At 47.7% G+C, this 17,206-nt stretch overlaps 1 protein-coding gene across 2 annotated transcripts in view; it reads right to left on the bottom strand.

Annotated features, from left to right (window-relative positions):
- Positions 1 to 17,206, bottom strand: part of PDE8B (phosphodiesterase 8B) — a 1,197,077-nt gene that overhangs the window by 359,634 nt on the left and 820,237 nt on the right. The window lies entirely within an intron of this gene.

Here is a 17,206-nt window from a genome sequence, read left to right on the forward strand (position 1 = left end):
ATTCTCTGCACTATATGCATAACTTACATATTCTGGATATTTCGTGTTTCACTAATAGGGATTCACAACAATAGTGCTTGATTGCCTCAGTGTGTAAACCTGTGTGTACCTTCTGGATGGTCTAAGTTTACAAACAAAGGGGATAAAAGGATAACTATCGATTGCAATTTTCTTTTGACTACGAAAATGTTTCCACAACCTTGATCCCATCCTACATACACGGTACAAATATACAAAATACGTGACTTCGTTTACTGCACAATCCCTTGAGTCCCTCTCTGAGCCAGTGCCATTGATGAGCCATATGATATGCCCCTTCTCTGTGATTGCGAGTTGGCTCCCGCGCATCTATTTTTATTTTCCCCTTATTGATATGCCTAAATACAAAGCCAGCTTATATCCGCACTTCCCCCACGGTGTTTCACCGAAGTTGCACAGCCCATGCGCAAGCATCGGCGAGCATGCGCCCACCAAACATGTCCATGTTGGCTGCTGGACTTAAGTCGCCGACAGTACTGATCATGCTCGGCCTGGGCCATTCTGAATAGGCACGTGGCCTTCAATTCGTAAGCATTAAAGGAATGGTTCGGTCAAACATCTTTATTGTCCCTACGGGTCGGCCATGTGTTTTTAAGCCTAAGTCGCACAATTTTAGAAAAATTTCCTATGGGGCTTACCTGAGTTTTCATCCATTAAATGCACGCGAAAACAGGTACCAGGGCACTGCCATTTTGTGATAATCATATCAATTGCCCCATCGCCCTGGCTGACCTGCTTTTGCGGCACTAAATCATGTCCCCTGCCCCTGAGCCTGTCATCAGCAGACGCGTACCGCCCATTTCACAATGCCAAAGCATGTCTCGTGTCAACAATCGCTGCGCTTCAGCTAATGACGTGTCGCTATGGAAACGGCAGGAAGCCTCTTTACTCAATAAGTATAAACAGACCGTTTCACAACACACAACAGCAGGTTTTCGATTCCATTCCTCTCTCTGTGTTACTTTGAGTATTCTGTGACTTGTTTCTGTGCTCTGGTCAGCTACCTTCGTTGCTTGTAGCCCGTGTGAAGAGATACCAGTACCACCGCTATAAATTATTTTCGTTTGTTTACCACACAATGGCTACAATAATGCCCTACATGTACGAGCCCGAGTATACCGAGGAGGGACTACAGGAAAGGGAAACATGCGAAAACGATGGGGCTTCGGACGGCAGTTGGCAGGACGAATCAACGGATGAAGACACTGGACCTAGTCGCATGGACGGTGTTTCCACCTGGTGCACATGCAATCGGTGCGAGCTAATGCCAACTGAGGACGAGAACTGCTGCTGCTGTGAAAGCTCGGGATGCGTGGCCTACATTTCAGAAGTCGAGCCACGGCCGCAATGCATCTCCGAGCTGCCAGACTTCAGGGCAGCCTGCCTCACACAGTCCGTGTTGAGGATAATGATGGTGCTTATGCACGAACTTCGCGCAACTGTTCGTCCTCGTAATCCGAGTAACGAGTAAGTATACTCTGCTTGTGATGCCACTCCAATTTCATGGTCTTCTACTATATCCAAAATTACATATACATTTCATGTTAACGCATGAAAGTCATTCAATAGTGTGCAGTCTCTAGATAGCATTTGTCCAAGCAGAATGCCATTAGTTACAAGAATTGTCATTGACAACAAACGTTTAATAAACTTATCTTGTTCATTTAAAAACAGTTTGTATCATTCTTTTTCACAGGTGGTACCGGCTGGTGGCCTATCGTTCCTTTACATGGTGGCTTCACGGGAGGCTTGGACACCGCGTTCGAAGAGTAATACCCGCCTGTGTCGTTCGTGCCATAAGAGAAACTTTCCCGAGTGACAGCGGTCAGTACAGGGGATTTTCCCTCGCTGTGCTGCAACCTGACCTGTACAATGTGTAAAGTCTTGTATTTTTGTGCCATCAGATACAAAATAAAACACCACATATATTTCAACAATGGTTGTTTCGATTTTTTAAATGAATGAAGTGTGTCTCCATTCAAGGATGGCCGTCAGACATCTGTGCTCACAATGGGTGACGGTCAGGTCGCTGTGAAGCGGGGTGGTCACTATCTAAGCTAACATAATATATTCTCAATAATGCATGCACTAAATAACACTTGTTCAAAGTCTTTCAGTAGGTTATGTCTCTATAAAAGTCACACATATATCTATACTATCAATTAACATTGGATTATACAGGCCTTAGGTCAAGGGACTTGACCACTATAATACACTGGTTGAAGTGTGGGTCTGTGCTCACAAGAATCTCCGGTATGTGTCATTTTTTATTGATAGGCAACGATATACTGTGGTCGGGGTCTAATATTAGTTGGGGAACTGCTAGGTGGGCATCATGGCGTGGTCAGTGGTCTGGCACATGAAGAGAATACCTTGCAGGGACACAGGGTCAGAATGGCAGTAAGTTTCCACTGGCGAGGGTGCGTGGGCAAGGACACGTATGTGGAGATGAACGAGCTATGTGCTTAGTTCAGGCTGGTTCACATGCAGGACAGTGATCCCAGAGGAAGAGTGATGTGTTACATTTATTAGCTGTTGTAAATACCTCCAGAGTTTTCCAGTCAGAGTGGGAACGAGGGTGGGGGCCATGTGCTCTGCAGCTGTACTATCGCAGTGAGGCCTGGTCACCAAGATGGAGTCGAAAGGGGGTACAAAAATTGATGCCCCGTGTCCTGCTCAGTGGTCCCATCTACGGGAATGTCAACCAAAGTTAACATCACATAAGGGCAAGGGGCGAACCCACTACTGGAGGCACTTGGTCCAAGTTTCTACTGAGAAGTAAAGGATGAGAGGGGCCTGATGGCCCCTCGCTCCCACACACTTGCCTGCAGGCCCACCGGCCCCCCCCCCCCTATCAAAGGCATTTCGCACCCGTGGATGAGCGCTGCCATGGTGTGCTGTCAGGGGCGATAACAGCCAAGGTGCCAAGCACCATGTACACTTCAAAAGGTATCCCACGCCCAGGGGCAATCGCTCACATGGCCTCCTCAGACCCTGTGTCTCCAGGCAGGCCAAGCCTGAGGCAGGCCGCCCCCCTGCAATCCACATAAGTGTGTCTCCATTCAGCAGTCTTCCTGTGCCTTGTCTGCACGCCCACCGGCCCATCCATCCACCCCCCCCTAACAAAGGCATTTCGCACCCGTGGATGAACACTGCCATGGTGTGCTGTCAGGGGCGATAACGGCCAAGGTGCCAAACACCATGTACACTTCAAAAGGTATCCCACGCCCAGGGGCAATCGCTCACATGGCCTCCTCAGACCCTGTGTCTCCAGGCAGGCCTCCCCTGAGGCAGGCCGCCCCCTGCAATCCACATAAGTGTGTCTCCATTAAGCAGTCTTCCTGTGCCTTGTTTGGCCGCCCCCCTGCAAACCACATAATACCACGACATACACATGTCATTCATTCACAAACACACCCCTGTTTCTAATACTTTATAAACCACTTGATATGTCTCATGAGAACATCTTTGTGCTTTGCAAGTCAACTCCTGAACGTTCTATCTGAGAAGCACTGAGATCTATGCTAATCTGCTCGTCGATGTGCCATCTGTGACCGCTTCGAGCAAACTCGTCAGTGTGCTACCTGTGGCCATCTACCTGTTCTCCTGCAACATACTGCTCGGCCTGCTGAATCCAACTGTTTGTTGGTCAAGGTAAGGCCATGTATCCTAGTCATATTTCGGTCTTTTTAAAAATTTCTATCTATTTGCGATTAGAGTACCCAATAGTGCTATGTTCATTTGGCTCATTGCTATTGACTTGAGTATCAATTGTTATGCTATCGATAGATCTATTTATTTTCATCTGTGTCAATTGTCATCGAATTGCATCTTTCGGGGGTCCAGTCTATAATGTAAGCATGTTTCCTTCTCGTACAAGACAGAACATCCAAGGGACGAGTAACATGTTCATAGTTTAGTCACATCATTTACAAATTTCTGCAATTTATGCAAACACTAAGCCGCACATGATGAACTGGTATAGTTCCGGCGAGTAAAACAAACTTTGCATTGAACATTGTATGGTTCATTTACATTTGTATCACATTTTTATTCATCAAGATTGTTTAATAATGTCGATATTTACTTTTCAGAATTTTCAACAATGCCTGCCTGTTCGATTAACGGTTGCCCTTCGAAGTCCCATGCTAAATCTGAAGGCACTACAATGCATGTATTCCCGAAAACTGTTGATCGAATAAGAGAATGGGTCAGACATTGCGGATATCCACTGGATGAGCTAGAAAGTAGAGTCCAAGAAGTCTTACAGGACAAGAGGGATGATCGACACCGCATCTGCAGCCGGCACTTTTTCTCGAACATGTACGCCACATCTTGGGTAACAAAGAAGAATAAACGGCGAACAACACAAAAATTGCTCGTAAATGCTATTCCCACTCTATTCGTCCACATTCTGCCACTGGTGAGTCAAGTGTCTGTTTTTTGCTTTAGGCCTTGCGGTAGTGTGTAGGTAGCTGAATGGATTAATTGATATTTTAGGTGTTGTTTCCGATATGAGTGTATAGCTTTTTGAATAATGACATTTATCAATATATTATTTTTAGATTTCATAACCCACAAACGAAATCTATATATGGGCACAGGGAACTGTGCTATATTGCGCATTTTCAACAGCATTACTCAAGTATTCTGTCTCCTTACATGGCAATTTTAAATATTGGCATTTCATTATCAAACAATAATTTACCTTTACAACTGCTTGACTATCCCTTGAATCTGAAGCAAGAACATTCTACTTCTGTGACGTGCTCGAAGTTATCAAACACTTCTAGCGCGTATCAGGTAATCTTACTTGGCTATTCCGCTACAGACTTGTTTTATGCATGTCAAGTAATAGTTTTTATGTATCGTGTGATTATTTTACCAATTGTTTGGTTAGTGCTTTCCAATTGATATACACCTTAGTTGTCGTCCCCTGGTGTTTGTTTTCAGTTATAATTAGTGTTATCCATACTAATGCAAGTACTGTCTTTCAGGGAGATGCTGAAGCGTCCACCACATTGACAACAGCCCTAGATGGTCTCAGCAGCACGCGGTATGGATACTGACAGCTCCATCGACCGTGATCATCAGGACTGGAACACTTGTCATTTGTTCTACACCATGTTTCATTCGTGGTTAGCCATTGATATGTACCTTTGCGGTCGACCCCAAGTGTGTGTTATGTTTTCAATATTGTAATCCTTACTAATGCAAATACTATGTTTCAGGCAGTTGTTGAAACGTCAACCCCCGCACTTGATGCGGAGCCTGACATTCAAGTAATTCCAGGGGAAGTGGAAGCGGGACCATGCGGATACGAATCGGCGCAACAGCTTTCGGAAGTGCGCACTACATTTACAACATCCCTAGATATTCTTCAGCAGCACGGGGTATGGATACTGACAGCTCCATCGAGCATGATCATATAACATGATTCCATTTGCTATACTTTCTTCCCTATTAACGCAAGTACTGTGTTTCAGGGAGACGATGGAGCTTCCACTACAATCACAACATCCCAATTAGATGATGCAGATGTAAAGAAATCGGAGAAATAAGTCGATTAAATCTGATCATATTTAAATATTCCTTGATTCTTTTAGACAAAGCATCATTTGTGGTTATCTCTTTATATGTACCTGTGCCGTAGACCCCAAGTGTGTGTATGTTTACAATATTGAAAACCATACTAACGCAATTACTGTGTTTCAGGCAGTTGCTGATGCATCCTCTCCAATACAATCATTCATGGCAGTCCATGCAGAGCCAGAGGTATGGATACTGACAGTTCCATCGAACTAGGTCATCAGAGCTCAAATACTTGTCGTTTGATTGTTCTACACAATGTTTAAATCGTGTTTAGCTATTGAGATGTACCTGTGTGTTGGTCCTGACGTGTGTTTTATGCTAACAATATTGTGATACATAGTAATGAAAGTACTGTGTTTCAGGGAGTCGATGGAGCCTCATTCCGTGCTGTCTATGTGGATATAGAAAATATAGTCGTTGCAGCGCAACAGGAAGGGAAGAGATGCGGAAATGAATCGGAGCTACAGCGTGCAGATGTTGAAGGTCGAGTCAAAAAAGTTGCAAAGAAAAGAAACAAAAATAAGGTTAGTTACAAACAGTTCATAACTTTAGAAATGTTTTTGTGCTGGGGACTATTTTATGTTTTTTTCCAGTCAATTGTACTATACTTTATCTTGTGTTTAAACTGAACATACCTTTTCCAATCTGTCCTCTAGTTACCCGTGGGTTTACGAACTATACATACACAGACAATGAAGTGAATGAGAGATGTTGCTTGCCAGACCATTTACACTATGGTGGAACTATTAATTCAGACACCGCGTGTTGAGACTAGAGATGCTCATGTCCAAAGGCCAGAACATGAAATTAATGTGTCCGGAGAATCCAGTAAAGTTGTAAAGGACCATTGCTACAGTGCGACTGCAATACCACAAGAAGATGATACTGAATGTATTGAAGATAGCTCTGAAGTAGTCGCAGATCAATTCACACACTCTACACCCGCCAAAAAATTGCCACCAAAAAAGCTGTCAACATTGTTGTGTTCTCCCATCAATGTTGAAGTAACAGATGTTGAAATGACAGAGAATGAACCAGCAGCAGCATTCACCAACGCATCAGAACCTGATATCGGAGATATTTCCTTCAATCTGTTGATATGTCCTCAACGATGCAGTCTGAAACAAGTGTGATGCCGGATGACAGTCTAATGAAAGAGGGCAAATATATAGTATTCGACAGTTGTTTGATGGATATCATAAGTATGCTGAAATATGGGCATTCCGTCAGAGAGAAAGTATGTGGGAAGCCTTTGATTCATGTGACTCGTCAAAAACAAAGCAGTAACGTCACAATACATGCAGCCTGTAGATTAAATCATACGTTCTCATGGTCTGCACACCCGATGCTGGGGAAACTGCATCACTTTTTAGTGGCTCCAGTTTAAGAAATTTAGAGTCTTTCTTTCAGTTTGTGGGACTCCATTTCATTTCTAAAACGCAGTACTACAAATTCGAACATGATTATCTATTTCCGGCCATTAGTGATGCTTGGAAAATTGAACAATTGTCTCTAGCAAGTACATTCGAAGGCAAACGTTTCAGGCTACCCGGCGATGGACAGTGCGACAGCCCTGGATTTTCTGCCAAGTACTGCACCTACCACTTTCAGGACATGGATAGTAAGAGAATTGTGAGTTTGGTGGTCGTGCAGGTGTCCCAATGTAAATCCTCAGTGGCCATGGAGAAACTAGGATTTATAAAATCAGTGGAATATCTACAATCGAGGGGAATGCACATCGACCTCATAGCCACGGACAGACACGTTTCAATTGCCAAGACAATGAGAGAGCAGTTCCCACATATTAAACATCAATTTGATGTATGGCATCTTGCTAAATCAATCAATAAGAAAATCTCAGCTGCAGGGGAAAAAAAAGGTTTGGAAAGTATTTCACAGTGGTCCCAGTCTATCAGCAACCATCTTTGGTGGAGCTCCAAAACTTGTGAAGGGTCAGTGGCAATCCTACTTGAAAAATGGCGGTCACTGATGCACCACTGTACCAACGTTCACCGCTGGACAGTATGAAAACCCTAACCCCTACCTTCACCATCCTGGGTGGCAAACAACCTGGGTGTCATCTTTGACTTCTCTCTCTATTCACCTCATATCGCTGACCTTGTCAATATGTGTATGTATATATTTTTGTTGATGTAACTAAGTTTCGCAATCTCACGTAAATGCTGCACACTGTTAACCGAGGGGAGGCTTGCGTATTGCAAATAAAAAAACAAACAAACAATAAATCTCACTTTCAACTCAACTCCTCGGGTACTTTATACTTTCCCTGACCTTCCCCCAAAAAGTCAATATCCCCATAGTTATGGTTCTCTAGGGCTGCAAAGCTCGCAGACAACGAGGACAAAATTGGGGGCCTTAGAACGCGCCAAGCGAGCCATTGCAGATGGGAGAGAAGCCAGTTCACATTTGCACATTGAGGCCCAGTACATAGATGGATTCGAAAATTCAAGTTCTCACAGATGGCTTTACTACGGGATGTTGCAAAGAAAGAATGTATGCTCATTTCGAGTGAAGGTCAGCGGCTTTGCTTTTCAGCTCGCGGCCTGGAGAGGCCCACAACTCGCACTGGCAGTATAAGGTTCTATTGTTTTTTGACCTTGAGAGACAGGGACCATGCCGAAAGGACTTAATTTGAAGGAGGGGTGCAATAACGTAAGAGACGATAAGGCAGAACATTCGGAAACTAGACCGAGTTTCATGTTAGTACAGTATACGAAAAATCGTTGTCACGAGCACAGTGGGATTTATGGACTGCATTACGCAGAGACACAATGGAAATTGCAAATATAATGTAAGTAACTCTTTAGACGCTATTATACTGGAATGAAGAATTAATGAATGGATGAATGAATGAATGAATGAATAGCAAGTAAAACGTTTGTGGGATCGTTTTTTTACAGGGCACATGGGCATGCAGGTCCACATTCCACACGCATGTAGACAAAAAGTCGTTTCTCATTGTGTGTTAACCTCGATTTATTTCGTTTTCGCATTGATTTTAGAGCCGAACATTCTCCATTGAACTATCCTTGCAAGCAAATAGTTTCTGATCGGCCGTAATAAATAAAATGAATAATAGTAATAAAGATCGGCTGGTGAGACTATTTATAATTTTTATGTTTTCAAAACAGGTATATCCTACCCTACTGCTACTGCCACCAGTTTCAGATCCCGGCAGATAGTTTTTTCAACCGCCAGCTGCAGCTTCTCGTAAACAACTGCACCACTTTGACGATCTTATGGGACGATCGCCAAGGGTTCATATGCCCTTACGCGGTACTAGCGGTTAGAAGCAACATATCAACCTTTACGCTGGCCTAGTGCCTAGTTGATGGAACAGCCTTGCGGTTCACCGTGCGACCAAAGTGCTTCTTTTAACGAAAACCAACACCCTGTGTACCATAAAGAAACAGCGCGTGACTCACGATAAAACGGAAAAGCATTTGCGGATAGAGAGAAAAGAAAAAAAAAATCACATTCCGATTTAATATGCCAATTGCTGAATATTCTATAAACATTTAATGTCAAATAAATGTACTTTACCAAATGTACTGTGTTGCTGTTTGATTTTAAAGTACAGTTTCAGATTCCGAATTGTGGCGCGCTGTGTTGTGAGTTGATCTGTGTTGGTTTCCGGGTTCTGTGTGAAGTCGCGTAGAAGACGACTGGGCGCATTTGCCTACGCAGCACAGTAACGTCACGGAGAGAGGCGGGGAATATGAATGTTTTGATAATGTCAGGCTCAGGGGCGGGGCATATGATTTAGTGCCGCAAAAGCAGGACAGCCAGGGCGATGCGGCAAGTGATAGGATTATCACAAAATGGCAGCGCCCTGGTGCCTGTTTTCGCGTGCGTTTAATGGACGAAACCTCGGGTAAGGTCCATAGGAAATGTTTCTAAAATTGTGCGACTTAGGCTTAAAAATACATGGCCGACCCATAGGGACAATAAAAAATGTTGACCGAAACATTCCTTTAATGTGTGCTGAAATTTCTTAGGGTTCCAGCCCGGTGCGTGGCTTCAATCTCGGACCTCTGGTACTGGGCACTGATGGGTCTAATCCTGCTAAACAGAACTATAAAGATGTACGGAAAAGGAAGTAATGCACTGCCCTTTTAAGGTAATTTTTGAAACTATGTTACAATTCACATTTTCTTTATTCTGGCTTTGGAACTTTGCCGCTTAGTGTGACCATGGCCCTGTCTTTAAAACCCATTTTCAAATTCATATTCATTCATGATTCTGCCTCTGTATGAGTTCTGTAGGTTTCCATACAGCAGGGCCTGATTCCTACAGTCACACTGTGTTTTGAGCCCTTCACCTGCGCCATTAAAAGTGCTTGATGGACACCACGGTGGCACCTGCAGGTCCCGTGTTTGATATTTGCACTCGGCATCAATGCCCAGTACCGGCCCACCCCGCAGCCTTCTTAGAGGGCGCCCCATGTCACTTCTGCCATTGCTTTACACTTTCCCAGCATTGCTTCCTTTCCGTCAACGCATCACATTTTGGTTCCATTCCCAAAATGATTGGGGCAAACATAAGCAAAACGCACAAGGTGCCTTGGTTACAGTCTCCTGGAGATCCTGCCATGGCTCCACACTCTGATCACTCAGGCAGCCATCTCTTACACACCATGCGGAAAAGGAAACTAAAGCAGATGTGTGCGCTGTGCTGAGTGAGTGGGATGTTACAGTATGTAATGCTGTGGTGTGCCAGGCACACTGTTGCAGCTTTGTATGTTTGCTTGATCTGACTTTCTTCTCATATACTGTAGTACACATGCAATCAAACCCGTGCCAACCATAACAGCATGTATGCCAGCAGGTTGTTTTCTCTTAAGAAGGAAAGCACCACAAACCCCAAGTGCAGCACAATGCTGTAGAGTGAATGTAGTGCAGGGCCCAGAAGAAGTGCACACAGTGATTTCGAGTCATCCAAACATTGCCTACTGCACAGTTGAATGGGAGGAGGGGAAGAGGAGGGAGCTGTGAGAGTCACGGGGGGTGGTGCGGGGGGGGAGTGACAGCTACCGGTAGACCAGTCACTGGTCTCAGGGAATGAGGGGGCAAGCAGTGTGTGGTGGGCCAGTGGGAGGTTGACAGCTGCCACTGGGCCAGCCACCAGTCTCAGAGAACAGGTGTAGTGATGGTACAAGGTGGGGAAGGTTGATGGATGCCAGTGGCCCAGTCATTGATCTAAGGGAACAAGAGTGGGTGCATTGGGTTGGGTTACAGAGTGGATGGGGGTTCCAGCTGCTAGTGGGCCAGGGCCAGCCACTGGTCTCTTGGAACATTTGGGAAGCAGTGGAGGTACAGGTGAAAGGTTGACTGCTGTTATTGGACTATCCACTGGCCGCTGTGAATAAGGGGGAAAGGGTGGGGATATAGGGGAAAATGTCAACAGGGATCAGTCTGGGTGTTGATGGCCATGGGGTCCAGTCTGGTGGCGTCCACACTTCAATGGCAGCTTTTGATGCCCTGGATGCCCAGCAACCGTTTTAAGTTGAAAGGTGAGAACAGGCACACACCGTCTCCCCGCCTGCCTGTCCAACCTGTCTGTGAATCAGTATAAACTACAGACCAGATGCCTCCAACTGTGGGGCTTGCATAAAGAACAAACAGAAGCCGAAGTCAAGTCAAAAGTATGTCTATTCTCAGGTCACAGAGCCACTGACCCAGAAACCCACAGACACAATTATTTCATAATATATATCAGTGAATAACAAAGACAAAGAAACCAGAATACGGTATGAAGAGGATCTTTGTAATACTGAACCCCATAGGCCTGCTCAAGGTTAGGATACAAACTTAAGATGTTTAGTTCTCCTCAGTTATGCTTCACTATCATAATTTGCAACTGAAAAGGTTACATCCTATTGTGTGCTTTATTTACAGTGCATCAATAGTGGACCTGTCACCAGTAACTACGAGGCGCCATCTTAACAATACTTCCTGATTGTGAAATGAAGTGGGAACAAATATAAAACATGCAACTACTCTTCCTCCTTAACAGACACACCTGTTTTAATTACCTTCACATCAGCTCGCAGGGAAATTGGCCAAGCGTAACATACCTGAACGGACTTTGATGTGTACATATGTCATAAAGATGGGATTCACATCATCAGATTATCCTTCAGGGTTATTCTCTGTCCTCCAGTGTTCAACACATTTGAGAAACACTATTTAATATACTTTATTAAGACAAAGAAAGCACAGGCGCTGGAGAGAAGGGACTGGGAGACCAGGAGCTCAATTCCAGGTCTTTTTGTAAACAGCCGAGCGTTATAGGGTTACCGGATGGGTGGGACCTCATATCCGGCGTCTCTGACGTCAGTTGCCATTCCCACGCATGGTAATGTGTGGGGCTGTGTTAGCGCTTACCCGTGCATCCACAGCTTCTTGAACATGCCTCTGCCAGTAGGATTGGGAGGCAACAATCCTTTAGTATTCCTCTTGCCAAATAGTGACCCCTTTTAATCACAGACCTAGAGAATTAAAACAAACGTGCTACTCTGCTCAATATTGTAATGTGTAATAGTCTAGACAATACAAAGTTAAAGCTTCTGTATGCATGGAATATTATTAATCTTGAGGTGTGTTTGGATGAGGGGTTCTGTGCACTCACTTGCTAGCCAGAGATAGTCGAACCTTGCATTGACATGGCTCAGGATAGTCCATCCCAGGATAGAATAGTACACGTTCATAACCCTTTGACAAACAATGCTGGCAAATCCACTGACGCGCAAACCAGAGCAGATCCCGCTCCACAACCAGCTGTGAAGTAAAACAGCCATCCTATTGCAGAAAAACCTTCTCCAAAAACTTCCCCAGCAGGTGATTATTAGAAATAGAAAGAGTATCCATATCAAGGCTAATCTTTTAAATGAGTGGTCCAACCAGGACCCCTTTTAAAGATGTCAGGAACGCCTCTGTAAAAAATGACTTGTTTGTGATCTCTGCCAATCAGGAAACCCCTGTTCATAGGCTCTCAGCAATGAGGCCTGATAGACAGAGGTCGCAGTCATGTCAGATTTATGGAATCAACGTGCGCCGAAAAAACGGCGTACGCGTGCGAAAACGTGCCATTCGCAGAGAAACAGCGAAAATCGCAGTGCAAGTGCGATTATCGCACAGAAAGCATCGCACATCAATTAATGGAAGTCCGTGCACGCGCGAAATGTGGGATGTGCGCTGAGTAAGTGCGTGGCGCACGCTGGCGCACAGGTTAACGAACGCCGTTTGATAAGGCCACAGCGAATTCGCACATAGCGCGTCGCACATAACAAAAGTAGGCGTAACACGGGGCGTCACACGCAGAATGGGGAACAACTCGTGAAAATGTGGGCGTCACGGGGAAAGTACAGGAGGCAAGTGCGCAGAACGCCCACACGCTCGCCTACAACACGTATTCATGGAATCGAATAGGGAAAAACAGCGCACGGCCAAAGACGCGCACAGGCCCATACATGTCCGCCACACGAAAGCAGGCGGTAGCGTCCCTGCGCAGGAAAAAAATGTGCGCCAAAGTCCTACACGCGCGAGAAGGCCCACACGCGATCGGGCCTGGGGGAGCGTGTGCGTGTATTTCAGGGGTGCGCGTGAAGTTCCACACGCGATTGGCCTGGGCGCGTGTATTTCAGTGGTGCGCGAGAAGCTGCTCACACGCGATTGGCCTGTGCGCGTGTATTTCAGGGACTCGCAGGTGTTTTCACATGCGATCGGGCCTGGGGGAGTGTGTGCGTGAATTACAGGGGTGCGCGTGAAGTTCCACATGCGATTGGCCTGGGCGCGTGTATTTCAGGGGTGCGCGAGAAGCTTCTCACACGCGATTGGCCTGGGCGCGTGCATTTCAGGGGCACGCGGGTGTTATCACACGCGATCGGGCCTGGGGGTGCGGGGTACGTATATTCCAGGGGCTCGCGGGTGTTTTTACATGCGATCGGGCCTGGGGGAGAGGGGTACGCGTATTTCAGGAGCTCGCTGGTGTTTTTACACGCGATCAGGCCTGGGGGTGCGGGGTACGTGTATTCCAGGGGCTCGCGGGTGTTTTTACATGCGATCGGGCCTGGGGGTGCGGGGTACGTGTATTCCAGGTGCTCGCGGGTGTTTTTAAACGCGATCGGGCCTGGGGGAGCGGGGTACGTGTATTTCAGGGGCTCGCGGGTGTTTTCACACGCGATTGGCCTGGGCGCGTGTATTTCAGGGGCACGCGGGTGTTTTTACACGCGATTGGGCCTGGGGGAGCGGGGTACGTGTATTTCAGGGGCTCGCGGGTGTTTTCACACGCGATTGGCCTGGGCGCGTGTATTCCAGGGGCTCGCGGGTGTTTTTACACGCGATCGGGCCTGGGGGAGCGGGGTACGTGTATTTCAGGGGCTCGCGGGTGTTTTCACACGCGATTGGCCTGGGCGCGTGTATTTCAGGGGTGCGCGAGAAGTTCCACACGCGATTGGCCTGTGTACGCAATTCCAAAGGACCAAAGGCCCTGACAGCACAGGTGCGTCTGTGACGTGACACGCGCGGGTGTGTCCCTGTACCCGGGGGTATGTTACAAGACCAAAAACTGCACGTCCGAGTGTCAGCCTGCGTGATTGGAGGATAGTGCCTCAGTGCGTATACACGGAAGTGACGTTGGACGTGTGGTGCGGTTTAAAAGGTGCGTGTAGTACGTCATTTCCTTGTACGTGCTTCCCGTGGAGAGCGAGTGGGTGAAATCTGTACTTCTTGTCGGTTCACACGCGATTTACTTCACAGCGTTTCCAGTTCGTACTCCCTGTTACCTCTGTCAGTATTTTTCTGATTTTCTTTTCGACCTGTTTCCTCAAACAGCGTTGACTTCTCCTTTTGTGTTGTCTCCTCAGACAGTGTACAATTCTTCTTTTGGCGGGGGTGTTGCCAACGCGCACACGTGCGTATTTTTCACACTCTTTTCCCAGGCAGACGGTGAGTCCCGCACGTATTTACCAACTGTGCTAGCCCCGTGTGTAGCGTACCCCTTCAGAGGTCATTGTAGGCTGCGTGTGACACGCATACGTTCATTTTTGTGTTCCTGGGTGCCACAGCGTAGTGCAGGTTCCTTTTCCCACGCACGTGGTCTACGAGGGGTTACATACAGCCTTGCTAGAGCACTTGGGTACGAATTCCATCTAGTACCCTACCCCTTTGACCCCCAATTGCCCAGGACAATTGTCCACTGCAACTCCCATACGCACAACTCCATCAGTGCCATGGCTGGGAGGCGAGCAAGTGGTAAGGGTGGCAAAGGTGGCCGAGCCTCAAGAGGTGGGCGTGGTGGGCGCGGTAGGGGATGTGGCCAGGATTTGCAGACTCCCCCAAACCCCCCACGTGTGGAGGACCAGTCAGGGACACACCCCCCCCCCATGGTTGAGGGAAATGTGGCTGACACCATCCCTGCTCAGCCCTTGTTGGACCGGCCCGTTGTGGCACCTGACCTAGCACAGGGTGACTCCCAGGCTGACTTCCAGGTCGCCAAGTCCAGGCCACGGGTGGCGGCGCAAGCCAGTGTCACCAGGCCACGTGGTACAGGGGCAGCCATGTCATCTGCTGCCCCGAGTAGGCGGGGTGGGGAGGCTGCAGGGGCAGCTGCAGCTCCGTCCACCCCAGCTCTGACTCCACCAGCAAGGGCAGTGTTGGTCCCGGTACATCAGACTGAGGTTCCCCCTGCCATAATCACACTTCAGCTAATGCCTGCAGATAGTCATGTGGTCAGTGTGCCATCGCACACTACTACTACACAGTCCACCGGTGCTCCTGCTTCTAGTGTCCAGAGAGGCGTAGGGCACTCCGGATCCCCACCACCCTCAAAAAGAAAGAGGAAGAGCGCTCGTCCAGTACAGGCTGATGACCCCGACACGGCTACACGGTCCGGCATGCCAAGGAAGCCTAGCTTCAATGATGCCAAACTGGATGCACTTGTGCAGTATGTGTCCGAACATGAAGCCGAAATGTTGGTCACTTCAGGGTGTAGGATTACACCTGCTCGACGTCAGGCACACTGGCAGTCCATCGCGGACAGCATAAGTGCCCTTGGGTTCATGAGGCGCACAGCTCGTTGAGTGCTACAAGCGCTGGAACGACCTTAAGCGTAGGGCAAAGAAAAAGCTGGCCTCAAGTCATGCCGCAACTCTGGTGACTGGAGGTGGGTCTCCACAAGAGGACATAGAACTCACTCTACATGAGCATGTTGCTGGGACCTACATCACAGAGGAGCAGATCCAAGGTGTGGGAGAACTGCAAGATTACGAGGCATTGTCCGGTGAGTGCACATGCATGTGTGTGTGATCCATGTGTATGTAGTTTGTGGGAGGGGATTCGGTTGAGTGCCAGGTCAGGGTGTGCGTGCCTCAGTGTTTTGTCCCACCAATGTGCTTCATCCAATGCGTTCTGCGCCCCGGGATTTGGGTATTACAGTGTCCCTTCTGGCCACAGTAGGCGTTTTGCACTACATTGCGCCAGTTGCCCTTGAAGTGGCATCTTGCTACCACATTGTTCCGTATTAAGCTGTGTTCATTCAGGCTGATTGTAGGAATTCACCTGGTTCTACTGCGCATCACTCTGCCCCATTGTCACATGTATGTCATGCCCATGGTACATGCCATCTGTGTGATGGCATGTGTCATGTATGTGTATTGGACATGCCACTCACAGGCCAATGTGTGATGGCACTGCTAGCCAGCATACAGCTGATGTGGGCTCTCCCATCTTGGTGTAATCAGTGTCTGACATTTTCCTCCCCTTCCAACTCATGGACAGTGCATGCATGGGAGGGTCATAGTCATGTGGGACATGTGTAAATCAGGTACTGGTACTGTAGCTTGTCTGGCCTAATAGCGTGCCATGGTGCTAATGCCTGTTTCCATTTTTTGTCTTTCTTGTTTTTGCAGAGGATGACGCACCTGATGCTGTTGAGGGAGAGGAGGTGGTGCAGGCCCAGGAGGGATCTGAAGCACGACCAGGCACCAGTGGGGGACGTGGTTTGGTGGTGGGGGAGAACCCTCTCTTGCTGCAGGCCATACTGTCCCGGGGTGTCCCTGGCTGCACCTCCCCAGAACTCTTTTCAGGTGTTGATTCGGATGAGGCCTATGTGGATTCGCAGGTATGTGTTCATGGAAGGGATACTGTTCTGTCCGACCCACCTGCACCAGGGGTAGAGCCCACTATGGGGATGTCAGTGTTGGTAGGTGCGCCTGTGGTGGTTACGGATGCAGGGCCACACTCCGCAACATCTGATCCTGTTCCTGGGCGAGCAGTTCAGAGGGGAAATGCAGTCCTGCAGCCTCAGGCAGTGCCGACACAGCAAGGCGCAGTTCGCCTTGCCCCAGACAGGTGTGGTGCCCGCCAACGCGGTGACCGTCCGCCACCAGGCAATACCGCATGGGAGCAATCCATTTACGGTATGGCCAACCAACAGGCAGCATCATCCGAAATGATTGCACAGGCCATGGAGAGGGTGGCCACTTCCATTGTCCCCCCAGGAAGGCAGATGGAGCTACTACAGCAGGCAACAGACTCCATTTGCCAATCAGTCA

This window comes from Ambystoma mexicanum, chromosome 6p (assembly GCF_040938575.1).
Source record: "Ambystoma mexicanum isolate Mex_15411 chromosome 6p, UKY_AmexF1_1, whole genome shotgun sequence".
NCBI lineage: Eukaryota > Metazoa > Chordata > Amphibia > Caudata > Ambystomatidae > Ambystoma > Ambystoma mexicanum.